Genomic DNA, 8,064 nt, shown 5'->3' with positions numbered 1-8,064 from the left:
GAGATGAAGCATCAACATCATAATTTGTTCTAATAATAGAATCAAAAGGTAACTTCATTCTCTTTCTAGGGAAGTGTTCCATACCTTTCTTGAGAGGAAATTGATACTTAATATTCTCCTCCTTCATATCAATAATAGCACCAACAGTTCGAAGAAAAGGTCTTCCCAAAATAATGGGACAAGATGCATTGCATTCAATATCCAAGACAACAAAATCAACGGGGACAAGGTTATTGTTAACCGTAATGTGAACATTATTAATCCTCCCCAAAGATTTTTTTATAGAATTATCAGCGAGATTAACTTCCAAATAACATTTTTTCAATGGTGGCAAGTCAAGCATATCATAGAGTTTCTTAGGCATAACAGAAATACTTGCACCAAGATCACATAAAACATTACAATCAAAATCATTGACCCTCATCTTAATGATGGGCTCCCAACCATCTTCCAACTTCCTAGAAATAGAAGTTTCAAGTTTTAATTTTTCTTCTCTAGCTTGAATGAGAGCATTTGTAATATGTTTTGTAAAGGCCAAATTTATAGCACTAGCACTAGGACTTCTAGCAAGTTTTTGTAAGAACTTAATAACTTCAGAGATATGACAATCATCAAAATCTAAACCATTATGATCTACAGCAATGGGATCATTGTTCCCAATATTTTGAAAAATTTCAGCAGTTTTATTACAAATAGTTTCAGCAGTTTCAGGAAGTTTTGCACGCTTTGCACTAGGAGTAGAAACATTGCCAACACCAATTATTTTATCATTGATAGTAGGAGGTTTAGCAACATGTGAAGCATCAACATTACTAGTGGTGGTAATAGTCCAAACTTTAGCTACATTATTCTCTTTAGCTAGTTTTTCTTCTCTTTCCCACCTAGCATGCAATTCAGCCATCAATCTAATATTTTCATTAATTCGAACTTGTATGGTGTTTGCTGTAGCAAATGACTTAATATCTTTATCTTCTTTAGGCATAACTTTCAATTTTAAAAGATCAACATCAGCGGCAAGACTATCAACCTTAGAAGCAAGAACATCAATTTTACCAAGCTTTTCTTCAACAGTTTTGTTAAAAGCAGTTTGTGTACTAATGAATTCTTTAAGCATGACTTCAAGACCAGAGGGTACACTCCTACTATTGTTGTAAGAATTACCATAAGAATTACCATAACTATTACCATTATTAGAAGGATATGGCCTATAGTTGTTACCAGAATTATTCCTATAAGCATTGTTGTTGAAATTATTATTTTTAATGAAGTTCACATCAACATGTTCTTCTTGAGCAACCAATGAAGCTAAAGGAACATTATTAGGATCAACATTAGATCTACCATTCACAAGCATAGACATAATAACATCAATCTTATCATTCAAGGAGGAGGTTTCTTCAACGAATTTACCTTCTTACCTTGTGGAGTCCTTTCGATGTGCCATTCGGAGTAGTTGATCATCATATCATCAAGAAGCTTTGTTGCCGCCCCTAAAGTAATGGACATAAAAGTACCTCCAGTAACTGAATCCAATAGGTCCGCGAAGAAAAATTAAATCCTGCATAGAAGGTTTGGATGATCATCCAAGTAGTCAGTCCATGGGTAGGGCAATTCTTTACCAAAGATTTCATTCTTTCCCATGCTTGGGCAACATGTTCATTATCCAATTGCTTAAAATTCATTATGCTACTTCTCAAAGATATAATTTTAGCGGGAGGATAATATCTACCAATGAAAGCATCCTTATATTTAGTCCATGAATCAATACTATTCTTAGGCAAAGATAGCAACCAATCTTTAGCTCTTCCTCTTAAGGAGAAAGGAAACAATTTCAGTTTTATAATGTCTCCATCTACATCCTTATACTTTTGCATTTCACAAAGTTCAACAAAAATATTAAGATGGGCAGCAGCATCATCAGAACTAACACCAGAAAATTGCTCTCTCATAATAGATTTAGTAAAGCAGGTTTAATTTCATAAAATTCTGCTGTAGTAGCAGGTGGAGCAATAGGTGTGCATAGAAAATCATTATTATTTGTGCTAGTGAAGTCACACAACTTAGTATTCTCAGGAGTATTCTTTTTAGCAGTAGTAAATAAAGCAAACTAAATAAAGTAGAGTAAATGCAAGTAACTATTTTTTTTTTGTGTTTTTGATATAAAGAACGCAAACAAGACAGTAAATAAAATAAAGCAAGTAACTAATTTTTTTGTATATTCGATATAGAGAAAGCAAACAAAGCAGTAAATAAAGTAAAGTAAAGCAAGACAAAAACAAAGTAAAGAGATTGGATGTGGGAGACTCCCCTTGCAGCGTGTCTTGATCTCCCCGGCAACGGCGCCAGAAAACAGTCTTGATGGCGCGTGATGCACACGTCCGTTGGGAACCCCAAGAGGAAGGTGTGATGCGCACAGCAATAAGTTTTTCCTCAGAAAGAAACCAAGGTTATCGAACCAGTAGGAGATGAAGACCACGTGAAGGTTGTTGGTGGAGGAGTGTAGTGCGGCGCAACACCAGAGATTCCGGCGCCAACGTGGAACCTGCACAACACAATCAAAATACTTTGCCCCAACTTAACGAGTGAGGTTGTCAATCTCACCGGTTTGCTGTAAACAAAGGATTAAACGTATGGTGTGGAGAATGATGTTTGTTTGCGAAGAACAACGAGAGAACGAGTTTGCGATGGATTGTATTTCAGATGTAAAAGAATGGACCGGGGTCCACAGTTCACTAGTGGTGTCTCTCCAATAAGAAATAGCATGTTGGGTGAACAAATTACAGTTGGGCAATTGACAAATAGAGAGGGTATAACAATGCACATACATATCACGATGACTACTATGAGATTTAATCAGTGCATTACGACAAAGTACATAGACCGCTATCCAGCATGCATCTATGCCTAAAAAGTCCACCTTCGGGTTAGCATCCGCACCCCTTCCAATATTAAGTTGCAAATAACAGACAATTGCATTAAGTATGGTGCGTAATGTAATCAACACAAATATCCTTAGACAAAGCATTGATGTTTTATCCCTAGTGGCAACATCACATCCACAACCTTAGAACTTTTCGTCATCGTCCCGCATTCAATGGAGGCATGAACCCACTATCGAGCATAAATACTCCCTCTTGGAGTCACAGGTATCAACTTGGCCAGAGCCTCTACTAGCAACGGAAAGCATGCAAGAACATAAACAACAAATATATGATAGATCAATAATCAACTTGACATTGTATTCCATATTCATCGGATCCCAACAAACACAACATGTAGCATTACAAATAGACGATATTGATCATGATAGGCAGTGAAGGAGATATGCCCTAGAGGCAATAATAAAAGTAGTTATTATTTATATCTCTATGTTTATGATAAATGTTTATATGTCATGCTATAATTGTATTAACCGAAACATTAGTACATGTGTGATATGTAGACAACAAGAAGTCCCTAGTATGCCTCTTAAACTAGCTTGTTGATTAATGGATGATTAGTTTCATAATCATGAACATTGGATGTTATTAATAACAAGGTTATATCATTATATGAATGATGTAATGGGCACACCCATTTAAGCGTAGCATAAGATCTCGATCATTAAGTTATTTGCTATAAGCTTTCAATACATAGTTACCTAGTCCTTATGACCATGAGATCATGTAAATCACTTATACCGGAAAGGTACTTTGATTACACCAAACACCACTGCGTAAATGGGTGGTTATAAAGGTGGGATTAAGTATCCGGAAAGTATGAGTTGAGGCATATGGATCAACAGTGGGATTTGTCCATCCCGATGACTGGATAGATATACTCGGGCCCTCTCGGTGGAATGTTGTCTAATGTCTTGCAAGCATATGAATGAGTTCATAAGAGACCACATACCACGGTACGAGTAAAGAGTACTTGTCGGGAGACGAGGTTGAACAAGGTATAGAGTGATACCGAAGATCAAACCTCGGACAAGTAAAATATCGCGAGACAAAGGGAATTGGTAATGTTTGTGAATGGTTCATTCGATCACTAAAGTCATCGTTGAATATGTGGGAGCCATTATGGATCTCCGGATCCCGCTATTGGTTATTGGTCGGAGTAAGTACTCAACCATGTCCGCATAGTTCTCGAACCGTAGGGTGACACACTTAAAGTTGGATGTTGAAATGGTAGTTCTTGAATATGGAATGAAGTTGGAATATTTGTTCGGAGTCCCGGATGTGATCCCGGACATCACGAGGAGTTCCGGAATGGTCCGGAGAATAAGATTCATATATAGGATGTCATTTTATATGAATAAAATGTCGCGGAAGGTTCTATGGAAGGTTCTAGAAGGTTCTAGAAAAGTCCGGAAGAAACCACCAAGGAAGGTGGAGTCCACAAGGGACTCCACCTCCATGGCCGGCCAGCCCTAGTGGGGGTGGAGTCCCAAGTGGACTCCACCATAGGGGGCCGGCCACCCCCACATGGGAGGTGGGAATCCCACCTTTGGGTGGGAGTCCTAGTTGGGCTAGGTTTGCCCTCTCCTATGGAAGGTTTTGGTTTCGGGTCTTATTCGAAGACTTGGACACCAACACTTGGGATCCACCTATATAATGAGGGGCCAAGGGAGGGGGCCGGCTACCCCTAAGACCATAGCTTGGCCGCCCCCCTTGAGTGGCCGGCCACCCCCTCCCAAACCCTAGCTTTGCTCCTCCACTTCATATTGCCCGGTTTGCTTAGCGAAGCTCCGCCGGACTTCTACACCGCCACCGACACCACGCCGTCGTGCTTGTCGGATTCAAGAGGAGCTACTACTTCCGCTGCCCGCTGGAACGGGGAGGTGGACGTCGTCTTCATCAACAACCGAACGTGTGACCGAGTACGGAGGTGCTGCCCGTTCGTGGCGCCGGAACCGATCGTGATCAAGATCTTCTACGCGCTTTTGCAAGCGGCAAGTGAACGTCTACCGCAGCAACAAGAGCCTCATCTTGTAGGCTTTGGAATCTCTTCAAGGGTGAGACTCGATACCCCTCGTTGCTACCGTCTTCTAGATTGCATCTTGGCTTGGATTGCGTGTTCGCGGTAGGAAAATTTTTGTTTTCTATGCAACGTTATCCTACGAGTGGTATCGAGCCGTGTCTATGCATAGATGGTTGCACGAGTAGAACACAATGGTTTGTGGGCGTTGATGCTCTTGTTATCTTTAGTTGAGTACTTTGCATCTTTATGGCATAGTGGGATGAAGCGGCTCGGACTAACTTTACATGACCGCGTTCATGAGACTTGTTCCTCGTTCGACATGCAACTTGTATTGCATAAGAGGCTTTGCGGGTGTCTGTCTCTCCTACTATAGTAAAGATTCAATTTACTCTTCTATTGACAACATTAGTATCAACGTTGTGGTTCATGTTCGTAGGTAGATTAGATCTATATCGAAAACCCTAAACCACGTAAAATATGCAAACCAAATTAGAGAGCGTCTAACTTGTTTTTGCAGGGTTTGGTGATGTGATATGGCCATAATGTGATGATGAATATGTATGAGATGATCATTATTGTATTGTGGCAACCGGCAGGAGCCTTATGGTTGTCTTTAAATTTCATGTTGAGTAGTATTTCAAAGTAGTTGTAATAGTTGCTACATGGAGGACAATCATGAAGACGGCGCCATTGACCTTGGTGCTTCGCCGACGATGATGGAGATCATGCCCGAAGATGATGGAGATCATGTCCGTGCTTTGGAGATGAAGATCAAAGGCGCAAAGACAAAAGGGCCATATCATATCACATATGAACTGCATGTGATGTTAATCCTTTTATGCATCTTATTTTGCTTAGATCGCGACGGTAGCATTATAAGATGATCCCTCACTAAAATCTCAAGATAATAAAGTGTTCATCCTTAGTAGCACCGTTGCCAAGACTTGTCGTTTCGAAGCATCTCGTGATGATCGGGTGTGATAGAATCAACAAGTGCATACAACGGGTGCAAGCCAGCTTTGCACATGCGGATACTAAGGTGGCCTTGACGAGCCTAGCATGTACGGACATGGTCTCGGAACACGTGATACCGAAAGGTAGAGCATGAATCATATGATTGATATGATGAACACTTTGAGTGTTCGCCATTGAAATTACACCTTGTCTCGTGATGATCGGACTATGGTGTGGTGGATTTGGTTCGTGTGATCACTAAGACAATGCGAGGGATATTGTTTTGAGTGGGAGTTCACCTAGATTTTTTAATTATATTGAATTAAAATTTGAACTCAATTTGTCATAAACTTAGTCTAAACTATTGCAAATATATGTTGTAGAGATGGCGTCCCCAATCAATTTTAACCAGTTCCTAGAGAAAGAAAAGCTTAAGAGCAACGGTAGCAACTTCACCGATCGGTTCCGTCATGTGAGGATCTTCCTCTCCGGCGGAAATCTGCAATATGTGCTTGATGCACCGCTAGGTGACCCTCCTGCGAAACCGAAACCGATGAAGTAAAAGCTGTTTACGAGACTCGGAAAACTCGGTACTCTCAAGTTCAGTGTGCCATCTCGTGCGATCCGGAATCCGATCTTCAAAAACGTTTTGAGCACCACGATCCTCATGAGTTGATGAAAGAGTTAAAGACTATTTTCGAGACTCATGCGGCCGTGGAATGCTATGAAGCATCGAAACATTTCTTCAACTTGTATGATGGAAGAAGGCAGCTCCATTAGTGAGCACATGCTCGCCATGACCGGGCATGCGAAGAAACTCGGTGACTTGGGAATAGTGATTCCTAACAGACCGGGGATTAATCGTGTCCTTCAATCATCGCCACCAAGTTACAAGAACTTTGTGATGAACTACAATATGCGAGAACATGAACAAGGAGTTACTCGAACTTTTTGGCATGCTAAAAGCTGCTGAGATTGAGATCAAGAAAGAGCACCAAGTGTTGATGGTCAACAAGACCACTAGTTTCAAGAAACAGGGCAAGTCTAAGGGAAAATTCAAGAAGGGTGGCAAGAAAGCTGCCACGCCTCCTATGAAACCTAAGAACGGCCCTAAGCACGATCGTTGAGTGCTATTACTACAAGGAGAAGGGACACCGGAAGCGTAATTGCTCCAAGTATCCGGCTGATCCGAAGAGCGGCCTTGTCAAGAAGAAGAAAGAAGGTATATCTCGATATACATGTTATAGATGTTTATCTCACTGGTTCTCGTTCTAGTACACGGGTATTTGATACTGGTTCGGTTGCTCATATTTGTAACTCGAAACAGGAACTAAAGAATAAACGAAGACTACTGAAAGATGAAGTGACGATGCGCGTTGGAAATGGATCCAAAGTCGATGTGATCGCTGTCGGCACACTTCCTCTACATCTACCTTCGGATTAGTTTTAAGCCTAAATAATTGTTATTTTGTACCCGCGTTGAGCATGAACATTATATCTGGATCTTGTTTAATGCAAGACGGTTATTCATTCAAGTCTGAGAATAATGGTTGTTCTATTTTTATGAATAATATCTTTTATGGTCGAGCACCACAAAAGAATGGCTTATTTCTGTTAGATCTCGATAGTAGTGATACGCATATACATAACATTGATGCTAAGCGAATTAAATTGAATGATAATTCTACTTATATGTGGCACTCGTCGTCTTGGTCATATTGGAGTGAAGCGCATGAAGAAACTCCATACTCGATGGATTACTTGAATCACTTGACTTTGAGTCACTTGATAGATGTGAAGCATGTCTAATGGGAAAAATGACTAAGACTCCATTTTCCGGTATGATGGAGCGAGCTATCGACTTATTGGAAATCATACATACCGATGTGTGCGGACCAATGAGTGTAGCATCGCGCGGTGGTTATCGTTATGTTCTAACCTTCACGAGATGATCCGAGTAGATATGGGTATATCTATTTCATGAAACATAAATCCGAAACTTTCGAGAAGTTTAAGGAATTTCAAAGTGAAGTAGAAAATCAACGTAACAAGAAGATAAAATTTCTACGATCCGATCGTGGAGGTGAATATCTGAGTTATGAGTTTGGCATGCATTTAAAGAAATGCGGAATACTTTCACAATTGACA

Source organism: Lolium rigidum, chromosome 1 (assembly GCF_022539505.1).
Source record: "Lolium rigidum isolate FL_2022 chromosome 1, APGP_CSIRO_Lrig_0.1, whole genome shotgun sequence".
In the NCBI taxonomy this organism is placed as follows: domain Eukaryota; kingdom Viridiplantae; phylum Streptophyta; class Magnoliopsida; order Poales; family Poaceae; genus Lolium; species Lolium rigidum.
This window is presented reverse-complemented; position numbering follows the sequence as displayed.